This window comes from Nilaparvata lugens, chromosome 11, assembly GCF_014356525.2.
Source record: "Nilaparvata lugens isolate BPH chromosome 11, ASM1435652v1, whole genome shotgun sequence".
Lineage (NCBI taxonomy): Eukaryota > Metazoa > Arthropoda > Insecta > Hemiptera > Delphacidae > Nilaparvata > Nilaparvata lugens.
Window position 1 is genome coordinate 45758338 of NC_052514.1, and position 26494 is coordinate 45784831.

A 26494-nucleotide genomic window follows, 5' to 3' on the forward strand; every position below is an offset into this window, starting at 1 on the left:
TTCAATGCACTGAACCCATCTCAGAATAGGTACCTACAGAAACGTCCGTCCTTATCATTGTGCAGCACTGTACGATAATGTAGATGGGACCAATGCCTTGAAACGCGACTAGAATCTATAAGCCAAGACTATTGTAACAGTTAAAATGTACCTAATGTATCAAAATATTATCAAGCCTTTCTTAACTTATTATTACTGAAAAAATTGTCAAATGTTCAACAAATATTGCAATTAATGATTGTTGAGACAATTTGCCTTTTTCCAATCATGTTTCAGTAATATTCAAAGCAGACTGAAATAGCAAAACAGAAAAAAAATTGCAGAAGAAAAGCTGAATTTGTAAACAACAGTTTCAGTAAAAATATAATTATTTCCATAAGTCCTAGTGGAATTATTCATACTCACACGGGCGGGCAGAATGGAAATAGCTCAATTAGAACTTGTGGGAATCATATATTTTTACTGTTTTGTGCAGATCCAGCTTAACACAGAAAAAAATGAAATTAAAAAATTAATTCAAATATCTTATGAGAAAAGATTACGGTATTCAAGATAGAGCAGCATTCTGGACTTCTACTAAGTGATTGAATCAAATACCAAGCTATGATCTACAAATTAAATTCCATCAGATTTAGGCAAAAATTGGTGTAAATCCAAGTTTTAGTTGTAAAATATCAAAAAACAAGCATCATCTCTGTGAATATCAAATATATAAAGACCATTTCATTTACCTATCTTTTACAGTAATATCAGCGGACCTGGTGAGCTTGAAAAATGTAAGGTTAGCTCAGATAAATGACCGTGAAATTGGACAGCGGCCAAATACGCCTTACAACGATTGAAAAGTAAATAATTTTTGAGAGCAGTAGTATACTGTTATTTACTTTATATTACTTTCGGTAATCAAACTCATAATATATGAGATTTCAAAGAATAATTTTGAAAAATCAATGACAAGATCATGACCTGAATTGGCATGCTCGAAATTTAAAACTAGAGTAATATCCGCACATCTCAAAATTTATGTCATGTATCAAAATAAAGAAAGAATTGCTTTTTAATAATGATAAATAACTCCAACAGTTGTTTAGAGAAATGCAAAAAGCTTATCATAGGTAGCTATCGTTACGCTAGGCCAGACGAATCACATCAACAATGAAAACGCAATTTCTTGACAAGAGATTTAAGCAGTTGGATTAGAAGCTTCTAAAAACATGTTTGGAATATAGGATTGGCAAATGCTTTAATAAGTTGATGTAATTTTTAAACGAAGATGACTAGTAATTCATTTTATGTAACTGATCAATAGTTTAAGGTTATGTCCCAAACGAAATGTAAGGAAACGATAGGTTAGATAGGGCCGTCTCATTGTGATCATGACTACGGTATTTCAAGTGTTCATACACTACCTTTTCTCAAATACATCTGGAGGGAATTAAACAATCAAAACAGCTTTCTACGCACTGTAAAATTGGTACTTAGAATATAAATGTGAACTGATAGCAGCCATATTTGAACACTTTTTCAGCCTAACCAACGTCATTTCTACTTGAGCTATACGAAGTAACTGCACTTACTACTTATTTTCATGCCTCCTAACGGAGGATTAGGAGACTGCTTGTTACCCTCTGCGAAGGACGTTGTTCTGGGACGTCCACTCATTTCTATCTGCGCTGTATTAATTCATAGGAGTTCATGAACTTCATAGATTATCACATTTCTTGCTAACACCCTTGTACACGAATTCGTAGGGGCTGGTAGGCCTGAGTAGGTCCTTCCTATAAATCGGTATCAACTAGCGCACTGATCACTGGTACTCCAACATTTTATGACGAACAACACTTATTAAATACACTAATTGTTTTTAATTTGAATATTAACACTTGAAATTGAGTAAATCACTTGTAATATACTCATTACTCACATCACTGTACGGAATTGTAGAAGCTTCAGACATTGACCCATTCGGGAATGTTCGTGTCCAATCGCCACTACGCTCTTGCTTGCGAAGATATCCGAAGGTGACGTCACTTGGCAACCCATTACGTCAACCAATATGGCGCATTACCCATGATGCAGTTGGTGAGCAATCGGCTTCGCTGTTTTGCTCGTGAAGAAATTCAAGCAAATCATCAACTGAATCCCAAATAGTAATCCCGTTTTATAAGGTAATTCCACCTTTCCATATTGGAAATTTTACAGATTTATTCAATTTTTAAGGTAAAGACAACAACAAATTAATTCTAGTTTTTCTTCCGTAAAGTTTTTTTTCTAGCTATCATTCATGTGTACCTTATCATTTTGTTTGATAACATGGCTAACCTTAAAATTTTAAAACCACAGGCAAAACTTTAAAAGTTGTACAAACTTTTATTGTAAACAAACTTTCAATTTTAAATCACTTAGAATTCAAATGTTTATAATTTTGAACTTTAATCTGTTTCTGATTTTTTCCACTTGGGTTTTTAGAATGACAGGCCCAAGTCTTTTGGACCAGATGGAGGAGCTGGAAATTGCAATAAACAATTTTCAAAATTTATTCAAGTGTGAAGTTTGGTAAGTACATTTTATCTATACTGAAACAGCTCACAACAAAAATACCCCTAAGTTAAATTTGTTGCATTAATAAATGGATTCAAAGTTTAAAAAAATTAGGTTGGACTAGCATTGTACATATAGCGGTAAAGAGTGTTACAAATCATACATCCATGATTAAAAATTGAATAAAATTTTAAATTGTAAAAAAGTAGATAATAATTGATCCAGAGTATTTGTTCATTAGACTTAAGAATAAGTTTCCTCCGTACTGAACAATATTGTAGGCTACCGGTTTTATAGTTTAAGTTACCTGTGATTCAAATTGTGAATTCAAGTTATTCACTGTATTTAATCAATCACTCTAATTCTTGAACAGTAGTTTGCAGACTATATTTTCAGGTTATACCGTACTGTTTGTTATAAGTAAGTAGGCTATCTTTATACTTGAATCTGCATCCTTTACCCATAATATGGAATCAATGGCGTCAAAAACATGTAATACACAAAACAAACATACATAGGCTTGTTTAGCAAGACAGCATTTCCGACAAATCATACCACATATATTCACCAACACTGTAGTATGCCTTGCTTTTCAAGTGCTGGGATACAACTCTCTCGAACGCTCTTAGATCCAACTATTATACTCCTGTAGGCAGCCTATTGAAATATGGCAATGCCGAACACCTGAAGCACACCTGTGATCTCTGAAGGCGTACTCTGGGAGTATCAATCATCTTTCGATGTCTTGTGTTATGTTCATGCACATCAGTCCAAGTCAGCATGTACTGCTGGTTCTTCTTGACATACATCAGACAGAGAAGTAGGAAGTGGCAGATCACTGTTAGAATACTAAGTCTAACAAATAAGGGCTTGCAATGTGCACGATATTAGCTTGCGGTGATGACTCGGGCAGCCAGTTTTTGCAGCTTAAGTATGTCCACAACCTTTGCTGAATCTCATAACAATATAACCAGTTCCTGTAGATCAATAATCTGTTTCTTCAAAATTAACTTCTTTCAGCTTATCAAGAAATAATATCATCAATCTATAGATGTTTTCTTTTTATCAAGTTTCACTCACTTTAAAACTACATTTTCTTTAGTTAACTCCACATGATATTATATTACTCTGTTGTATATCCATACTTTTTTACTGTTAAAATTAAACTTGAATTTTAAAAACTTTGAAGTGAAAATGCACTTACTTTTGTAGTGACGATCATTTCGACCTGTTGTTGGTCATCATCAGACTGTGGGAATTTACTCAGATGACAAGGCTATCATCTCTTATCACACATAGCCTTGTCATCTGAGTAAATTCCCACAGTCCTGATGATGACCAACAACAGGTCGAAACGATCGTCACTACAAATAAGTAAGTGCATTTTCACTTCAAAAGTTTTTTTTAAATTCAAGTTTGATATTATATATCAAATTATAGCACCCATTCCCTTACCATGATTACTCTACTAACCCTTTTCACCTCTTCAACTTTTTTTCAAGTTGACAACAAATATTATGTAGGACCTGTTGATTAATCTTCTAACAGTAAGGCTGGTTTCACATCTCATTAGTATAAATGACTGTGTGCAAGACTGTTGGTCTCTTGCTTCCTGCTGCTCAAGATAAGGGAGCCTGGTGACTGAGAGGTATCTTTTAATGATGTATCACACTCTCTTCACCCATGGTTTGCTCCTGTGGGGTCACTCGGCAGGGGCTGCTGATGACCAGAGGCTGCAAAAGAGGGCTGTAAGAATCATAAACGGCAGCGACCATCTTGAAGCCCGTCTTTGGTCGCCTTGGTGTAGTGACGGTCATCAGCTACTACATCCTCTTGTGCTTGGGTGTATGTCAAGAGGATGCAGCATACTCTGGCTGCCCGTAGTGACATTCACAATCATAACACCAGGCACCGTGAGCTGTTGATTTGCTATATGAAACATAAGGTTAACTCTTAGCAGTTAACATAGTGAAGATAACGTAGCTTCCCCTCAGTGAGTATTACCACAACACTATAGTGAGGTCCACGTTATAATGGCAGTGGATAAAGATAGAAGAATAGCGATGCCCATTCTCTGCATTAATTAATTATATTTCTACACTGTCAAAAACATAATTGGCATCGTTGTTGACCTAGAAAAGGATAGTACCACCGGCTTTGTCGAATGATAGACAAGGATAGCAAAACCAAAGTTGATCAAACTGTCCTTATAACGTGGACCTCACTATAGTCACCGAGAGCTGTTGACTCGCTATATCAAACACAAGGTTAACACTTAGCAGTTAATTTATTTATTAGAACAAAAAACAAGTAAGTTACAAAGATATACATCATAACAATATTAGTTTTTTGTACGGTTATCTAGTGCAGCAGAACAGCTTAGAAATTGCCTTAGTCTGCTGCACACGTCAGGATGGTAGCTGAGTTGAAGCTCAATCAAAGCTTTCTCGAAGGGCACTCAGCATCCTTGTGAAGTCGATTTGTGATGAAAAAAAATCGATAGCTGGTGACAAGATGTTAGCGATCTCGGTGCATCTTTCTACTGGTTAACATAGTGAAGATAGCATAGCTGTTAATTTTTACTTTCCTTGCCCTATTACCATAGGTAAGGAAAGTATTGCTTTCCGAAAAAAATAAGGTACCCCAATTTCTAAATTTCTATACGTTTCAAGGTTACCTGAGTCCAAAAAGGTGGTTTTTGTGTATTGGTCTGTATGTGTGTTTGTGTGTGTATGAGTGTATGTGCGTCTGTGTACACAATATCTCATCTTCCAATTAACGGAATGACTTGAATTTTAGAACTTAAGGTCCTTACACTATAAGGATCCGACACGAACAATTTCGATCAAATGCAATTCAAGATGGCGGCTAAAATGGCAAAAATGTTGTCAAAAACAGGGTTTTCGCGATTTTCTCGAAAACGGCTCCAACGATTTTAATCGAATTCGTTATTATTTCAATTACAAACTGTTGGCAACTGTTAATTCTATTAAATCATTCACTATGAAAAGATAGCAGACTTTGTGTGTCTGCAGCGTTATTGTCTTGTCACCAGCTGGCTCAGATCTTAGAAAAGTAGACTTGAGATGCGCGGGAAGACTATCGTCAGTTGATCAATTTTCATAACGGCAAGGAGAGTGTGTGTGAGTGCGCCACACCAGATTTTTTCAGAAGCTTTCACCCAAGCAATATTGTTATGATGATTCTGATCATTTTAAGGTCTATCTCTCTTGTCTTGGTCTTACAGTTCACTTTAATTTACATCGGATTTACTTCTCTCATATTATACAAGGTGTCCCACAAAGAGGTTTACACGTTTAATTTTATATTAATAAAATGAAATTGAACTTTTTCAAATTTTACACAGTTTATTCATTCATTCAGAATTACACAACTTACAGAAAAGTACCACAGGCTTATAAGCCCAAAACGGTTCCAAATCTAATTTGTTTACAAAGTAGGCTCTAAAAATATAAAAATATGCTGGGAAAATTTCAGCTACCCAACCTCCGTAGAAACAAAATGGCGGCAGTAGTTTTTCCAGGAAGCGAATTGGTAAAATTTTCAATATGCCGCCATTCTGTTCCTACGGAAATTAGGGAGCTGAGATTTTCGCAGAATATTTTTAGAACCTACTGTGTAAATTTGAAAACGTCGGTGCATGAATGGGCACGTAATATAAAATTAAACGTGTAAATCTCTTCTTGGGACACCGTGTTATTTTGGACTCAAAATTGGACAAAACTAATGAAGTGATAAGCATAACATATTTCTGGACAATTTCTATCCAAATTTGGGAATGGAACAGTTTTGGGCTTTAGCCAGTTGTTCATTTCCCAGTCATTCATATTTGAGAATTCATACTTGATGAATTCTGTCCATGAATGTATAAATAAATAATATTTGTGAACCAGTAATTTGTGTAAATAATCACATACCTTAACACTATACATGCCTTCATAGTATGTATAGTACCTATTGTTCAAAGTCCTAACCTGACCTAAAGTTTTTTTCATGTTAAATACAATAGAATAGAAAAACCTTTATTCATCAGACTTATACAAAAACATTTGAATAGCGTCAGTTTGAAACTACATATAAGTCTTAACTATAGTTGGTACACAAATAAAATTGAATGAAAAAGACAAAGAAATTGTCAAAAAACCACAGATTTATTGATACTTAGAAAGACCGGTTTCGGTTATTACACCATTGTCAATCTCTGATGAACCATCAGAGAAACCATGTTTATTACACCATTGTCAATCTCTGATAAACATATATTCATGAATAACCAAAACATGTTTATCAGAGATTGACAATGGTGTAATAACCGAAACCTAAATTAATAATTTTGTCAGGTTGGCATTAAGTTGAGTTGACTTTGATAGGTTGGCACCAAGTTGAAGATTGAAATGCATTTATCGCGGAAAAATTGATTTTGTAGCAGTAGCAGTGCCCGCTACTTCAATCATAATTTTTTACGGGGGTCCAGACGGATGTGGCGAGCGAAGCGAGCCTGACGGCTAGTTAATAATAATCATAAAGATCATTTAATTATTGATCAAAGATTATATACGGTATTCATAGAGCTATTTTGATTATATTATAAATTGGCTACAAACAAGGGTATTATTTTCACTCTCCAAATTTATTTCATTCAATTTATTTTGTTACAGATTGCAGACATGGGAGGTTCGTTAATAGTGCATGTTTTTGGAGCCTACTTTGGCCTAGCTGTCAGCCTGGTGCTGAAGCCTCCTAAGGGAAATGGTCCAGAGTCATCATCCTACACTTCTGATCTGTTTGTCATGATTGGTGAGTGGATTGCCCAAATTTCATACTCTATTTTCCAAAACACTTGATTTATACCACTAATTCGATCCCAAATATCAATTTCTAATTGAATGAAAAAGACTAAGAAATTGTCAAAAACCACAGATTTATTGATACCTACTTAGAAAGACTGGTTTCGGTTATTACACCATTGTCAATCTCTGATAAACATGTTTTGGTTATTCATGAATATATGTTTATCAGAGATTGACAATGGTGTAATAACCGAAACCGGTCTGATAAACATGTTAATCAGAGATTGACAATGGTGTAATAACCGAAACCGGTCTTTCTAAGTATCAATAAATCTGTGGTTTTTTGACAATTTCTTAGTCTTTTTCATTCAATATGAATAATTACCACAATATCAACTTCTCAACTACACAAATAAAATTCAAAATAAATCAATGATTGCTGTTGTCAAACTCCTACAAAGAATACAGAGATAAGCTGATGTTAACCTGGTGTAAGCTGGTGTTAGCTGATAAGATAATTAGATGTTTATTTATTTATTAATTTATTTATTAGAACAGTCACAAACACGATATTTGGAAAGAGAAACAGGCAATTGCCCAAAACTTCTTCAATTCCTTGATTTTGGCACATAAATAGTCCAAAGTGAGGTTAAGTTTAAAATTTCTGTTTTCACCAAAGATTAACACTCAGAGAATACGTATTCGAGATATGACTGATGAATTTTGAATTTCGAAGGGTTAATAAGAGCCGGAAATAACTCAAATAAACAATCCAAAAGTTTCAATAAACTTGAAAATTTTGAGCAGAAAAATTAAAACTACTATCACTGCAACTATCAGCTGATTAAAACCTATGTTGACCTAACCTATTCTGTTTTTAAGGGTGCTAAACTTTTGTTTAATAAGGTCCAGTTTATTTAAAAATATCATTTGTTTTCCAGTTTTGAAGACCTTCAAGATCCTGTTAGAACTCGGTGCGGTCACATGTTTTCTTCAATGCGCTTCAAGAGAGTTCACACAATTAGAACTCGTAGCTACAACGTCGTGTCAGGAACTAACAGCAGAGACGACCCAAGATCGCAGTCACTGGTGACTTAGATCCAGGAGAGCCGACCCCAAATAATGGGGAAAAAGGCAAGGGAGAAGAAGAGTAGTTACAACGTCCTGTCCTTGTCATATGGGACTGAAATATCATGAAGACAACACTTCCTCACTTTTCATGGGACACCTTATTTCAGCATTTATAGAATACGCCGGAATAGACTGTGAGTATTTCAATCCTTACTGAGTTTCATTCAGATTGATTTTTTATTGAGTTTTATTCAGATTGATTTTTTATTGAGTTTTATTCAGATTGATTTTTTATTGAGTTTTATTCAGATTGATTTCTACGGAGTTATTAGATTATTTATCAATATTAAACGAAAATCCAAATTAAATGCTGTAATTCACCCCGAAGACTTCTGCTACTACAAATATTGACAACAGGGTAAACAGCTAGATGGAAATTCGATGAGCGCTACTATTCAAAAAATATTTGTCAGCCCGGGAATCGAACCCAGTACCTCCTAATTGCCGGTCAGGAATGCTTACCCTTACACCAAACTGACAATCTCTGGATAGCAGCGCTCATCTTATACGAAGCCATAGCGGCCAGCCAGCCAACGGAAATTACTGAATATTCACCGATTGTCAGTTTGGTGTAAGGGTAAGCATTCCTAACCGACAATTAGGAGGTACTGGGTTCGATTCCCGGGCTGAGAAATATTTATATTTTGGTAGCGGAGAAGGTAGCTGAAAATAATGAGAAGCTATGCATGTATTCAAATGTGTCGTCCTTCAATGCTTCAATATGTTCTGACACATTCGAATACTGTTCATTTAATACTACTGTTTCGCTTCGCAATGATAAGTGCTGTTGAAATTTATGAATATTATCAAATATGATATTATTTTATAAATATATATTATATATATTATTATAAATTAATAATATATATTATATATATTATTATTATAAATATAATTTTATAAATATTTTCAGGAATTGATCATTCTGTGCGGAGGTAGCCTTATGTAGTGGATCAAATTTTCGATTTACTTTATCAACTGCACGCTCGTATTCTACTCACAGATGGAGAACTAGAAGCTGCAAAGATTTGTAAACCTAAGTTTACAGTATTTTCATTAGTTATCTATTTTGGTAAGTACAGTATTTATCATAGTCTGAGTAAAATAAGTTGAGACTTGGCCCTCCATCCGAAGAAATTACAAGGTTGCCAATTCGTGTAAAATTGCAACTTTCTCAAATTTCCAATCCAACGAATTGATGTAGAATATCATCCCCGATATCCTAGTAGTGCTAAAAAGTTTCAGGGTTGAAGGATTAAAAGGAAATTTAACTTTTATGATAAAATTGGAAACAACGCGAAGATTTGTTTTTCTTTTTAATATCACTTCTCTCAGAATCATGGGGCGTCGTAATGCGTAATAATTTTATATCAAATAACGGAGAGAATGTCTCCTTCTATTGTGTCTGGATAATTTTTATCCGACCTATAGTTATTTTTAATTAATGATTATGATTGCCGAGACATTTTGAGCAGAAAACATGAAATTTTCGACATGCTGTAAACTTTTTTCGAAAGATAAGTGGGTGGTGAAAGCGAGAAAGTTTCTCAGAAATAATTGAAATTATTTTTTCAATTGTCAAAAGTAGTCGGAAGATCGTATTATGGAGGGTCAAGTCTCAACTTATTTTACACAGACTATAATATCTTTCTTTCTCTATGTATTATCTGCTCTGTTCATAGATATAAAGGATGTTTCAGAATTCCCTACGAATATTCTAGGTCCAGGGCATTGTTCCTGGATAAGAAGCATAATTAAATAATATCATTTATGTAATAATATCATGTATATATATTTTATGTATATTATATGTGAATTATTTTCTGGCTGTGCCTGATATGTTCATTGAAGTTTACACTATAAACAGAGCTGTGGAGTTTCTCCATGTCGTTTCTATTTCACCTTAATATGCTCACTGATTTTTTACTTTCCTTGCCCTATTACATAGGTAAGGAAAGTATTGCTTTCCGAAAAAAATTAAAGTACCCCATTTCTAAATTTCTATACGTTTCAAGGTCCAAAAAAGTGGTTTTTGGGTATTGGTCTGTATATGGTGTGTGTGTGTGTGTGGTGTGTGTGTGTGTGTGGTATTAGTGTATGTGCGTCTGTGTATCTCATCTCCCAATTTAACGGAATGACTTGAAATTTAGAATGTAAGGTCCTTACAATATAAGGATCCGACACGAACAATTTCGATCAAATGCGATTCAAGATGGCGTCTAAAATGGCGAAAATGTTGTTAAAAACAGGGTTTTCGCGATTTTCTCGAAAACGGTTCCAACTATTTTGATTAAAGTTATACCTAGAATAGTCATCGATAAGCTCTATTAACTGCCACAAGTCCCATATCTGTAAAAATCTTAGGAGCTCCGCCCCATCTATGCAAAGTTTGAATTTAGATTATCAATTATCAGATTAGCTCCAGATACATTTTAAACAACAAATTTTGAGTCGAAAAGATTGAGCATGAGAATCTCTACAATTAATGTTCAGTAACATTTTCATTTAAAATTAAAAATAAGCTCGAAATTCGAGAAAATGTGATTATCCAATTGCAAACTGTTGGCAACTGTTGATTCTATTAAATGATTCACTATGAAGAGATAGCAGACCTCGTGTGTCTCCAGCGTTATCGTCCCGTCACCAGCTGGCTCAAATCTTTGAATAGTAGACTTGAGATGCGCGGGAATACTAGCGTCAGGTGATCAATTTTCACAACGGCAAGGAAAGTTGTGTGAGTGCGCCACACCAGATTTTTTATTGTGGGAATTCGCATTTTATTAGATGCGCTGGCCTGAAAATACTGTAATGTGCATGAAAGGGATCTATTATAAGAATGGAGGAATCTAATTTATTGCCTTTATTCTTTATTTATTCTTTTTTTACAATGAAGCACAGATCGGGAGAGAAAAACTAAGAATACCTTGTACTATTTCTCTCCCAAATTTAGGTAACATTAAAAATCCAAATGAGGTTATGTCTTCTAGATTGTTTCTTTGCATTGCAGTTGTACCCGAAATACGCTTCCAGCTACGGCGTGAACGACCCGCATACGGGAAACATCAAGGAGAAATACGAGGAACGCGACGGAGATAAGGTACAACTCCAGTTCATTCACTAAACTGAACGTTACAATCTCTTACAAATGCATAACATGCATTTATAAAATAGCATTATAGTAGCCTACCCTTTTATTGAAATTAATATAAAATAATAGATTAAAAACACAAATTAAAACTACTATTTACAAGTAATACTACTTATTATCTAAAAGCAATACTACGATTGACACCTATTTTTAAAGATTGAACGAATATTAAGTGAAATATTATGGCAGCTTTAGTGTGATAGGTGACCTAGCTTTAGATCGTTTTATTATTTTCTGAAATGATCTTAAATCGCTTTGGAATAACAAGCAAAACTGATGGAGATTGTTGCTTTATTGAGACAGACGATAGCAGTATGCCTTTGCGAGCACTGCTTCAAACCTCCAGCACTCACCCATTACTAGAGCTACCATATATATATTATTATTTATCATTTTTACAAGGAAGCACTGATCGGGAGAGAAAAACTAAGGATACTCCTTATACTATTTCTCTTCCAAATTTAGATAACATTTTAAAAGTTCAAAATAGGGTTATGATTTCACTTTTCTAAAATTTAGTTTTCACTCAAAAACTAAGAATTTAAATTTTTACGGTTAAAAAACTGAATAAAAAGCAAAAAAATTACCTCGAATCACCATTAATTGAAAAATGTTTGTGTAATTTTACAAAATTTAGAGCCAGAAAACACAAATAACTATTCAGCTCAGATGAACTTAATTAATCTCTCCTAATATTCGTTCTATCTTGAAAAATGCCTCGTCAATCGTTTGATTTGTGACTAAACAAAGTTTCTCTTGTAATATCTCCCTCATATTGTGGTAGGCCTATCAATTTTTTCCAGTCTCAAATTAAAAATGATTAGGCTACTTCATGCTTTTTAAAAATAATTTCAATCAATTCATTCATTACTGTTATATGGTTTATATTGGTATTTATTACTGGTTGGTACAAGAGCTCATAATAAGCTTCCTGCACATTTAAAGGAGCTAGAAGTGGGTAATTTCAGAGATCCATAAAACGATTTTAAGAGAAATATGTCCATATAGGAAAGAGGGGTTTCTAATTTGAGGGTATTATGTGCGGTTTGTATGCTTGTGTTTGAATTTTAATTTCTTTGAATACTTTGTATTTATCATGTTTAATTTATGACGATGCTATGCATTTTTACAAAAGTTTTCCGCAATAAAGAATGCTTGAATCTTGAACTGTTCAATCTTTCGCATCTTTTTCTACATTCTCCTTTTCATTGTGGAATAAATTTTACTTTCTTATTGTGTATTTTGACTAAAGTCGGATTGTTATTATATTATTTTATTTTATTGTAGGATACTTGACAACACAAATGCGCCTGATAGCGCTCCGAGTTATACGACTGATGGACTCAATCAGCGCATTTAAATTGTGCAACATTGGAACTCACAATCATCAACCTTCGGCAACCCTCGACATTATTAAGAATCTATAGTGAGGTCCACGTTATAATGGCAATGGAGAAAGATAGGAGAACAACGTTGCCGATCTTCGGTCTTGTCAATGACTTCTATAAACGGTAGCTGATACACGTTCATTAATGTAATATTTAGGCTCAACTCACACTTACGCGACTCAGTCGAAAAGAGACTCAACTCTAGTAGAGAGCATGTGTTTTCAAATGGTGACAGTCGCGGAGACTAGAGTCGACTGGTCTGAGTCACACCATTTGGAAACACATGCTCTCGACTAGAGTCGAGTCTCTTCTCGACCTGAGTCGCGTGAGTGTGAGTTGAGCCTAACTTTTAAACTACAGGATAAAAATTTAGCTGATAATATGAAAAAATAAACTGATAATTATAAAACTCTAATAAAGATGGATAATTGAAAAATGTCTTCTTTGAAAGGTGTATGTAGTGTGTAGTAATATGTAGGTAGTGCGGTAATGTGGTAAGTCGAGTCTCTTTCGACCTGAGTCGCGTGAGTGTGAGTTGAGCCTAATTGTTTATTCCCGTTTAAAATAATCAATTATATTTTATTAAGCAAAAAATTATATTTTCCAATAATTTCAATATGAACTTTCATAATTAAGATAAAATATTTTGTTAATATTAATTCTACATTGTTAAGAGACGATCTGGCAACAGAACAAAGCGAGACAGAGATAACGCTATCCGCTTTGTTGAATGATAGACAAGGATAGCAATACCATTGCTAATCAAACACTGCCATTATAACGTGGACCTCACTTTATGAATGAGCACCGAACCAGTCAATATAGACATGAAAAGGGGGGCTTACTTGCAATATATATTATAGTTCTGATTTTTCAATATATTCTTAGGATACATAATAAGAAAATTGACTCTTCCTTGAGGATCACCCGTTTCATGCGCTGAATGAGGTTTTCAGTTGTGGGAATACTGATTTGGACAGTATTTTGCTTGATGCTTGATCTTGCCTTTTTGAGTGCATGTTTTGTTACTTCCTTGCCCTATTACCATGGTAAGAGAAGTATTGCTTTCCGAAAAAAAATTAAGGTACCCCAATTTCTAAATTTATATACGTTTCAAGGTCCCCTGGGTCCAAAAAAGTGGTTTTTGGGTATTGGTCTGCATGTATGTGTGTGTGTGTGTGTGTATGAGGGTGTATGTGCGTCTGTGTACACGATATCTCATCTCCCAATAAACGGAATGTCAAGAAATTTGGAACCTAAGGTCCTTACATTATAAGGATCCGACACGAACAATTTCGATCAAATGCAATTCAAGATGGCGGCTAAAATGGCGAGAATGTTGTCAAGAACAGGTTTTTTCGCGTCTTTATCGAAAATGGCTCCAACGATTTTGATCAAATTTATACACTTTTTGCTTTTGGAAAAAACGACTAGCAGTTTTTTCCAAAAGCAAAAAGTGATTTAATAATAAGCAGTTCGTGATAGAAAACAATATTGACAAATTTATACCTAAAATAGTCATTGATAAGCTATATCAACTGCCACTAGTCCCATATCTGTAAAAATTTCAGGAGCTTTGCCCCATCTATGCAAAGTTTGATTTTAGATTTCCAATTTTCAGGTCTCAGATATAATTTAAACGAAAAATTTTGATTGGGAAAGATTGAGCATGAAAATCTCTACAATTAATGTTCCGTAACATTTTCACCTAAATTGAAAATAAGCTTGAAATTGAGAAAATGTGATTATTCAGTTGCAAACGTTTGACAATGTTGATTCTCTTAAATATCATTCACTATGAAGAAATAGCAGATCTCGTGTGTATCCACCGTTATTGTCCTGTCACCAGCTGGCTCAGATCTTTGAATAGTAGACTTGAGATGCGCGTGAACACTAGCGTCAGATGATCAATTTTCAAAACGGCAAGGAAAGTTGTGTGAATGCGCCACACCAGATTTTTTTCTTTGACTTGTCTATCTGTGACCACCCAATGTGGTTCACTTTATGGACAGAAACAAACATAATATTAATAGAATCCAGAACCAAATTTTCATACAATTTTTTTTTGTGATAGATATAGGGTAGCCAAAAACCTCGAATTTCGGTTCTGGATGGAAATTTTGCATGAAAAAATTGGTTCTGGACTTCTCTTATGTATCCAAACAATATATTAAAAAATCAGAACCACAATATACAGGATTTGTGAACATTAGGAAACAGCTCAATATTTATTTTGCAAGTGTATGGTTCTCGCCATTTAAGCTGCGTTTACATCAAAGTTATTAAATTGTTATTTTTCCGTCCTTATAGATTCTATTAGATTGAACATAACTTATCATACATAAATGATGTGCATATGTGTTTGTCAAGCTCCGTTTAATCCAATAAGGACAGAATTTAATCCTATATAATTTAATCCTATAAGGACGGAAAAATAAACATTTTGTTAATAACTTTGGTGTAAATACAGCTTAATTTTCTCTTGAAGTTCTGTATCTAAATCATGTATCATATATGACCACCTTCCAATCAAAAAATGAAGTTGGATTCAAAATGGCGGACCAAAATTTTGAAGTAACAAACAATTAGTCTTTCAATTCAAATAGAACCCCCAATGAAACCTACTGTCAAATTATCCTGTAAAATAAATATTAAGCTGTTTCCATAATTTTCATGAGATTCAAGCTGTATCATTCATCTATTCTAATAGAAATTCAGTAAAACATGGAAACTAATCAACAATGATCAATCAATTCTACTTCTGCGAAAACTAAACAACTACTTCTGAGTAAACTAAAAATATCAATTAATAATTCAAGAGTTAGCTATTTACATTCAATCTAATACAAATTTAGTAACCCTTTAGCTCCCCCAAACCATTACTAATAGCCTACCAGTATAATAAACAATAAACATTATGACTCTGCGACTCTATGCTAATATCAATTTACAGAAATATTCTGTTATAAGCGAATAAAAGTGTAGTAGTAGTAGTAGTAGTAGTAGTTAGTTGTTTCTAGGATATCCGTTGAAGTCTAAGATCCTTTACTTACATACTGCTGATTTGACATCGAATTTTCATAATGAATGATAATCATTCAAAGACGATCAGTACCCTGAAAAAAATAATGTAAACAAACCAATAACTTATGGAAGTTCTAGACGTTTCATTTTTTCCACAGACGAATAGAGAATGACATTTTAGTTCATTGTTTATTTGGATATTTTATTCCTATTTGTTGTACTGTGATATCAATTTTAGTATCAAAGAAAGAGCAATATATTGAAACATTATTCTAAAGTTGCGTTCACACCAAAGTTATTAACAAAATGTTATAGATTCTATCAATGTCTCAACATTCTGTATTCTAGGTACCTTTGATTCTATTAGATTGAACGGAACTTGACAAACACATATGTTCATCATGTATATGATAAGTTATGTTCAATCTAATAGAATCTATAAGGATTAAGTTATTAACATTTTGTAAATAACTTGGTGTAAACGCAGCTTGAATCTACTAGTGATGTTGAAATATTCAACAATGTATTACTATAATTGTATATTACAATTTTGAGGTAATTGGATTTATTTTACTATTCTTAGGTTCTATAGTTTCAATTTCAAATACTGCTTGTGTTATTGCATAATAATTTATATTGTTATTATTGTCTGCTTTATAGGACACTGATGAATTGTGAAATGAATCTGTTATTTCTCTCAAAAAATCCAGTTTACTCAGCTATTAGTTACTGTTGTTGGTGAGATATAGTAGTATTTTTATCCATAATGAAACTCTCGAATGCTGTCTAGCGATATCACATTATGTTATCTATGAACATGTATGAAATATTTCTATAAATAAATTCTTGATATTCCTAGACAGCATTCCAGTATTTCATTAGTTATTAGCATTCATTCAATATTTAACCAGTGATCTATAGCCAGTTCCTTCAAATATTTATGAATTAATAATTTATTTATTGAATAGTAGTGGACCATCCGTTAACATCTGTGTAATACTATACAGACTTTGTGCCGGTTCCACAAATCCGGTTAAATTTTAACCATGATTAATTCCATGAGAACCAATCAGAAAAGCCGTTTTATCAATAAGACCTTCTCTTATTGGTTCTCGTGAAATTAATCACGATTAAAATTTAACCGGCTTTTGTGTCTTATTTTGAAGATGAAATTGTAAAACAAGATTTCATTGATATTGTAGATGATATCTACTGTATCATATTGCATAATTCTTGATATTATCGCAAACGGTTACTTCAAGACAATAATTTTAATAATCAAAACTATACGACAGTTTTAGTTCCAATCTTCATTCATCCTCATCTAAATTGGGAGAGGAATAGCACAAGGATACCTTATTTTTTACTCCCTATCATTTTGATGATATACTTATTGTATGAGTCAATAAAGAATCACTTTATGCTGAGTATTAAACAATATCGTTCAATTCCAATCGAGGGAGCAATTCCTAATTGTATTCTTTATTGTTTCATACAATAAGTACATCATCAAAATGATAGGGAGAGAAAAAATTAGGTAAACTTGTGCTATTCCCAATCGATTTAGATTGGAGAATTGATTATTGTTAATTAGTTTATTTTATGAAATCTTGGATCATATTTTTATGATTTGTAATTGTATCCAAGAATAAATTATGTAATTTGATTTGTGAAGAGGAGATTATGTGTTATATTTGTACTCACCATTAAATTATTTTGACTATTACATTTGTAGAAATTGTCTTTTGTAGTATTATACCAGGACACCACAATACTGGTTGTTATATAACCGTTCAAATAAACCGTCGAAAATGGGCCACAACATAACGTGTAAAATAATTGATTTCACCAATGCATCATCACCAGGATATTGCAAATTCTTTGCAATATTCAGTTATTTGGTGTATTTCATGCAAAAAATTAGACATACACACTCGTTGAACATATTTTTATAAGAACACATCCTTCGTAATAAACATTTAATCCTTCATTTTGTCCCCTTGAGGGACATGTTTTAAAGTACATTAGCAGTATATATGTACCATATAGATCACTGAGGCAACCCCTACAGATTCCATGGAAGTGGTGATATCTATTCAAATTCCCACCGAAACTGTTTTTTCTTTGTGACCACACTGAAGTTTAAGGTTATTAATATTTAGTTTAGCACTTTTCCTCAACCACTTTGGTATCAGAAGGCTCGTGAACTTTTATTATAGTCGACTCCGTTTTTTCGGGCACATTTTTTTCTGTCGACTCATCACTTTCATTGGGGATTTCCCAGTGCAGAGCATCCTCAAAGAAAGAGTCCTCAGGTACAGATCCGGTGGCTGGTGATGAAAGGTTTATTATTGTACCTGAAATGGAAAAATATTATTAGTGGATATTTGAAGAGAAACCAAGAATAATGATACTATTTTCATAGAGGGAATAAAATAGACTGGTTATAATACCAGGCTATTGATAATGAGAATCATTATTTTTCATACAGAAAATATAAGAATATACCCCATGAATCAAAACGTGGTTAAGTGGTAGAGTGGACTTTACTGTCCATACTTCGTTACGTTATGTAATGAAAAAGTCATTCTATATTGATTGCAGTCTTGTGCGATCTATACTACAAGGTGCTCCAGAGAAACTTACTTATTTGAAAAAAATCCCGTACGTTGAATTGGACGTGTAAAGGGGCAGGAGGGTGCGCATCTGAAGAGGTAAGTTCTCAAGTTTATCATCCCTCAAGTAAATTAGCCATCATGCTCTGGTCTAGAGAGCAGCGGGCCTTCGCAGTTGAGAGCTTCTTTTCTAATGGTCGATCACCTCCCGCGATCGATTTGAAATTCCTCCCCACAGACTCGTTCCTGGCCATAATTCGATTCTGTCGTGGATTAACTCATTTCAGGAGTGTGGAAGTGTCGCTAAACCCAGAAATGGACTTCAACGTACCATCAGACTCAGAAAATATCGAAAGAGTGAGGCAGTCAGTTGTGCGTTCTCCCCGGCGTTCGGCTCGCAAACACGCAGCTGCTATGGCAATTACTGACTCCACTGCTCGACGAATTTTCCATTAAGACCTTCAACTTCATCCCTATAAATTGGCTGTTGTTTAAGAATTGACTGAACGTGATTTTGTTGCCCGTCAAAATGCATGTGATATGCTGATTGACAACCTGCCTGAAGACGCGGTAATTTTTTTAGTGACAATGGTCATTTTTCTATTTGGTTTTTCGATTTTTTTATGTGGTTATTTGAAACCTCTGGTTTATGTCGATCGACCACGGACCATAGCACACCTCAAGAACAACATTCGCGACGCCATTGCCAACATACCGATTGATATACTGCAACGAAATTTCAAAAATCGACTTCATCAGTGTATGCGCAATGGGGGTCGCCATTGGTCTGATCTCATTTCCAAGACTGAATGGAAAAAAAATTGGGATATTGTATTCTTATATAAAAAAAGATTGAAACAATATCTAAAGTACTTTTGTTTTTATTGACCTTTCAAATAAGTAAGTTTCTCTGGCGCACTTTGTAGAATCTGATAAGTACAAATTGGTTTAACTCTACTTCAATTATTGAAGAGAAACTATTTCTATGTACATAGATTTACAAAATAAACTATTTCTAAAATTAATTTATATTATCTTTGTATAATGTAATTGCAACCTATATTTTTGCCAACTATACGAGTATTTTTGATAGACATAGACATAGACTCAGTTGCACAAAAGCCGGTTTAAATTTTAACCGTGATTAAGTTTACAAGAACCAATCAGAGAATGCCTTTTTATAATAATCAATCACAATTAAAATTTAACCGGCTTTTGTGCAACCAACTTATAGCCCAATACTTGTAATTGTAGTGACGTTCATTTTATTTGACAGTGTGCAGATAATATTGGTATGCTATATCTGACCTTAGTGACGTCAAATTTTTTTTAATCGTTCTACTATATTATGCTTTCTTGATGAGAAACGGATAAGTCTTCAAGACTAAAAACTATTTTAACTGTCAACTATTTACAATTTTCGTCAACATCGTTTTGATAGTAAAATAATTTAGGTTAGGGAGGCCTATTAGTACCGCATTAAACTTTACGACTGTAGAATATTTTTGAAATTTTATTGCAATCAATAAAACAAAAACTTACAATGAACAAAGACGTAAATACTATCCACTTCACAAAAAAATATCAATCTTTTTACAAACGTATGGATTTAGCTGGATTCGCACACCACAAGTGAAAGTGACAATATATAATTCCCATAAGTTATAATGGGATTATTCATACTGATTCGGCCGTACTGAATGTGCATAGACCTATAAGAGCTTATGGGAATTATATTATCACTGTCACTACTCCTATGTGCGAATCCAGCTTGAAAATATCATCATGATAAATTATTTGTAATTGCGAGCTATAAGATCAACAATTCTATAGGATCACTACACCTTTTCCAATTGTATTTGAGAAAGTATCGAGTAAATTGGAGAAAGTATCAATTGTATTTGAGAATAGTCACTTGTAATTGAGAGAATGTCAGATGTAGATGAGAATAGTCAATTGTATTTGGGACGTCATCGCATGTAATTGAGAGTAGTGAATTGTATTTCAGAAATCGTCAAATGTAAATGAGAAGATATCAATTGAAAATGAGAAAATTTTTCAATTGCATGACATGTCGGACTCTTCTGTAGCCTACAGTGCAGGTTTGATTTGAGCAGGAAAGGATACTGTACTACGTACATAGTATTCTAATTATTACTGTAGGCTTTGCATGGGGGCAAATTAATATTTTCAATGGTGAAAGTATTTACTCTGTACTGTTTACGAATGATTAATGAGTATCATTTCTATGTATGTATTAGCAACGCGACGTCTGTCTCCAAACATTTTGTGAAATATTGCACTTGATAAAGATCAAATTTTCTATGTTTACGGCGCAATTGAACTTCATCATTAATCAATAACATCTCTTGATCAATCAATTCTGCAATTCTTCAATGGATTTTGAGGCTTGAAAATATATATTATTTTTAAACTAAACGTTTTATTGGAATATTAAATATATTATCATATCATTTTATATGAGTTCAGTTATGAAAAATATAAGTACTGGAAGTACTGATTTTTAGATTCATTTCCCAATTACAACTTCTCGATTTCAAATTGTATGTTATTCTCAAATTGAAATGATACTTTCTTAAATAAAATTCACTACCGGTATTCTCAATTACAAGTGATCGATGACTTCTCAAATACAATTGAATATTCTCATTTACATTTGACGTTTTCTCAAATACAATTTACTATTCTCAATTACAATTAATACTTGCTCAAATACGGTTGGAAAAGGTGTAGAAACGAATATGAATACAGATACGGTGCCTACCACCATAGAGTAAAGATATTTAAGACTAAAACCTGAATTATTTTTGTCTCTGCTACCACATAACAGTCCATACAAATAGTGAAACTACTGTGCAAGTGACTTACTAAGTGGAAATCACAAAAATACATTTCTCAAGCGGAGTGATTGATATGCCAATAACTATTGTCTACTTCACTTTTTGTGCAGTTGAGAAGTTGATAATGTGGTAATTATTCACATTAAATTAAAAAGACTAAGAAATTGTCAAAAAACCACGGATTTATTGATATTTAGAAAATTGATTTCTAAGTATCAATAAATCTGTGGTTTTTTGACAATTTCTTAGTCTTTTTAATTTAATATTGTATATTTATTTATTAATAATTTTTACAAAAGAGGATTAACCGGGAGAGAAAAGCTAAGGATAGGCTACTCCTTGTACTATTTCTCAATTAAATTTAGATTACATAAGTTCGAAATAGGGTTTTGATTTCACTTTTATGAAATTTAGTCCATTTTCACTAAGATACAACAAAAACTGAGAATTTCGACGGTTGAAAAACTAGATAAAACACAAAAATATTACACTCTAATCACCATTATAACAATATCAATCGAAACAACTGATGATCATTTAAAATGACAATATAATAAAGCAATAGATAAGAATTTACAATCAAATAACTAGGAGGTGACATAATTCTATACTACTGGAAAATCAATAGGCCTACTCAAGAGCAACAGTACCGTATTAATTTATTCTATTTTTTGTGAAAAGCTGAAAACAGGTGTGCGCACTCTTCATATGAATTTATCTATTATTTATCCAACATATTAAGGAAGAGAATTATTCTCTTCTGATATATTATGATAATAGTAAAACACTTCACTTTGAATGGGCTACTTTTACAAATTAATAAAAACAATATGGAAACTTGAAGTACCCTTTAAATATTATTATTTTATTATTTTAAATAATAAAGGGTACTGATCAAGTTTCCATATTGTTTTTATTAAAGATAATAGTGTATATTGGGTTATAATCATGTGCAAATAATTATATGTATAGTGCCAGAGAAAACTGAAATTGTTTGATTCTAGTGCTTGAAACGAGAACACATGAGAAACACTACTGTACTCTTTGAACATTTTCATTTACCATCAAAGGCTTGGATGCCATCAATTACTCTTCTATAGGCATTCTCCAATAATGATAGTCTTCGAAATCATCTTTCAATTCATCAGCTTGGTCATCATATTCGGATACTATGCGCATGAATATACCTTTTTCCAAGAGCAGAAAATTAATGCCAAAAATCATACATTATGGAAGTTAAAGACGACATATTACATATTACATAAGACACATATAGTTTCAATTATTTTCTAAAATAGTTTAAACATAGATATAATCTTCTTTAAATTAGTACATTTACAGATGTTTTATAAATCTGTTTTTTGTGAAACAATAAAATCAATTCAATTCTGACAAGAAGAGCCGATAAGCATTCTTACATAATACAAGAGGAAAACCTAAAATTGATGTACCCTTCTGCAGATTGAACTAAATAGAGACTGTTTCCCTGTACTGGCACAGAAGATCTTCAGCGCGCTGCCAGATATGGTGAGGGAACTGGATGACAGAAGTTTTGGTGCAAGAGTTAGAGCCTGGCTGCGTGGTGTGCCATTCTACTCTGTGGCTAAATATTTCAAGGCCAACAGTCTTTAATTTAATTTAAGTGATACAGAATCCGACCGACCATCTCGATCTGTTGTTAAGCTTTAAAACATTAATGTTGGTGTCAAGTTTGTGTAAAAAATTGTATAATCAACAACGACCAAATTAGGTCCGAATACAAAGAGACGCCGTCCATCCAGGCCAGGAAGCTGGTTAACGACGAAGGACAGAAGTATGAAGTATGAAGTATGAAGTACGAAGTACGAAGTATGAAGTACGAAGTATATGAAATATGAAGTATTAAGATTATTTTTTATTTTTGCTATATGGCTAGTTTGCTAATACATTAGTAGCTAGTTGAAAGTCTATATATAAGAATAACTAGTACCCTTATATATTAAATTAAATTAAGGATAATAAATAATTCTTCATAAATATATTTTTATTATGATCGAATTGCTTTCAGTCTTAGGCTACAGTTTTCATGAATTCCACTTGGTTTCCTCTGCAGCTTATGTCATTGTAGGCTTTAAATACTCCAATTAAAATCAATATACATTCAGTATCATTTAACTTGTGTGGAATTTAGTAATACATGTGGTATCGATTCGGTACCGTATAGAAGTCTGCGTTTCCACCAAAGTTAAATGCATACTTTATAAGAAAATGTTTATTTTTCCGTCCTTATAGATTCTATTAGATTAAACGGAGCTTGATAAACACATATGCACATCATGTTTATGATAAGTTATGTTCAATCTAATAGAACCTATAAGGACGGAAAAATAAACATTTTGTTGATAATAAATTTTGTGTAAACACAGCTTTAATATTTTTCAACTCTGTCTCTTCCTAAACCAGCTCAGTTACAATCACTCTGCTAAATAGAGTCTATAAAATACTCTCTAGGCTACTTCTTATAGGAAAATTGAATTGAAATTCAAAATATTAAGAGTTTAAAATTATTGAATGATTTTTCTTGAATGCTCCAGGAAAGAGTTTACTGTTGTAACTTTGCTTAGAAAATACGGAATAAATTGAATATATATTGAAAATAATTGAAATTTTCAAATCAAAATTATTGATTCATCACAAAACAATTTAGGACACTAGTTGCAGCTGTTACACCATTAATAATAACTTTATTCTCGCAAAAGAAAGCACAAACAATAATTACAGAAAATGTGAAAATGAAATAATATGTTGGCAATAGGAGTAAACGTAAAAATAAAATGTCTATATCGTACAGTACGGTACCTATTTCAAAATACAAACAGCCCCTATTAAAATAAACATAAAAATTAACAGAATAGCAAAAGTAAAGGAAAATTAGCATAACAGATGAACAAAAATGAAAGAATAAAGTGGCTGTCCATTCAATAATTAAAAAAGCAATATATCTAATAATAAGGAAGAATAACTGTATATAAACATAACAGAACATGCCTTTGCACCAATAAATCTTAGCGAAAATGATTCTGTATGCAAATAATTTCACAAGAAATTATGCCCGCATACATTATCAAGCATTCTCTATTTAGTAAACTCCTAAAAAATACAGTCTATTAGAAATAATGGTGTAGCAACCAAAACTGCTATGTGCTTAAATCATTAAAATAATTCAGAGGTTTTGACAATATCAAATCGTTTCTATCTCTATTATATTTATTTCAACAGATATCACATTCATCATTTAACAATTTATTATCAATGATTATAATAATATTATCAATAATTATCAATATTTTAATTTATTATCAAAATAATCGAAAGAGAAGAAATTATGTTTACCTCTCCAAGTTAGTAGCTCTTAAGGTCAAGAGGACTCTACTAGCTTCTCTGTTCTCTCCCGAGTTTTCATAGAATATTGACAAAGTCCGAAATAAGTTCAGTTACCGTACTTCACATAATTTTTAGTCTAATATCTATCATATATACAAAGAATCCTGCGCGACCACTCAATTTATTGGAAATTTTATTCTCTCTAATTTTGTCGAGAATGATTTTTCTTGAGAAACTCATGATTTAGCCTACGATATAAAATGGAAAAATTGAAAAAAAGTCCGAAATTTTGGATGTTTTTGGGGGTTTTGGGAGTGAAGCCGCCCTCTGGCGTGTCAGCAAATTTCAGATTCGAATTCAGCGCCCCAAAATACATATAGAACCGTCGAGAAAAATTCTTTCGGGGCTGTTTCCTGAAAAACGATCATTTGACTGGACTATAACAAAGGTTAAGTGTAAGAGAGGGCCGACTGCGCCCTAGCTTTGCCCTCCTTGGTCAAAAATAATGTCAGTCATTCTATTGGTAAAACTGAATAACTTATCAATTATTATAGTGAGGTCCAGGTTATAATGGCAGTGGATAAAGATAGAAGAAAAGCGTTGCCGATTCTCTGCCTTAATTAATTATTTTTCTACATTGTCAAAAACAGAGTTGGCATCGTTGCGGAGCTAGAAAAGGATAGTACTACCTGCTTTGTCGAATGATAGACAAGGATAGCAACACAAAAGTTAATCAAATACTGTCATTATAACGTGGACCTCGCCATATTAATATGAATTGTAGTTTGTTTATAACTAAGACAAATTTTTATTGTAATATTTTCATATATTTTACGATTTCTATTATCTTAATGTTTAATTTTATATCATAATTTATCTTTTATTTCACAAGTTTTATATTAGGGCCTATTGTTATTATTTTTTGACGTGCTCATACAATGTAAAGATGTTTTGGCAATAAAGAATCTTGAATCTTGAAACTTGAATTCTGTTCTATCACACCACAGAAAGTTGTAGATATTTTTAATTGAATTTTATGTGTATGAATATTTTCAAATAGGTAAATAAATAGGTAAATAGGTAATAGGTAATAGGTAAATAGGTACCGACCTGTTATAACGCCACCGATGATTGAGAAGGCCAGAGTGCATGGAATGGCGACAATCTGGAAGCAAGCCTGGTTGAAGGCCGTCCTGTTAGTCCCGGGTCCACGTCGATTTTGCTCACCAAACTCTGGAATTCGGGACTATCTCGCAACGGCGCTCTGGCAGGGAATATTGAGTAGAGGCTGCAAAAATTGTAAAATAGGTCTCATTATTTCATGAAATTTCTAAAACTTTCAAAGAATCACTACATTAATATTGTAGAAGATGATAGTAGAATAAAATAGTTATTCACATTTTTTCCGTTCCACATCTCATAAAAATGTAGAATTGACGAAATCTGTTTGGTTTTATTGCAATATTTCTGAAGACAGATTAGGCCTCAGCATTAATCTGTTTGCATAATTACATTCTAAATGTTTTCATTCTAATTAATTCTGTTTTATTACATTCCTAGTTACACCATAAACAGGGTGATTCATAATTATGGTAAAATAATTTAATACGTG

At 33.0% G+C, this 26494-nt stretch overlaps 2 long non-coding RNA genes across 2 annotated transcripts; one reads left to right on the plus strand and one right to left on the minus strand.

The window, feature by feature from the left end:
• Positions 1-2445: 2445 nt before the first annotated feature.
• Positions 2446-9519, plus strand: LOC120353722. Its single transcript, XR_005572540.1, has 3 exons — positions 2446-2556; positions 8294-8617; positions 9397-9519. It is a non-coding gene; the product is annotated as an uncharacterized LOC120353722 (long non-coding RNA).
• Positions 9520-17976: 8457 nt separating this feature from the next.
• On the minus strand, positions 17977-26170 carry LOC120353723. Its single transcript, XR_005572541.1, has 2 exons — positions 25993-26170; positions 17977-18400 (listed from the first exon to the last, which is right to left on the minus strand). It is a non-coding gene; the product is annotated as an uncharacterized LOC120353723 (long non-coding RNA).
• Between the last annotated feature and the right edge of the window lie 324 nt (positions 26171-26494).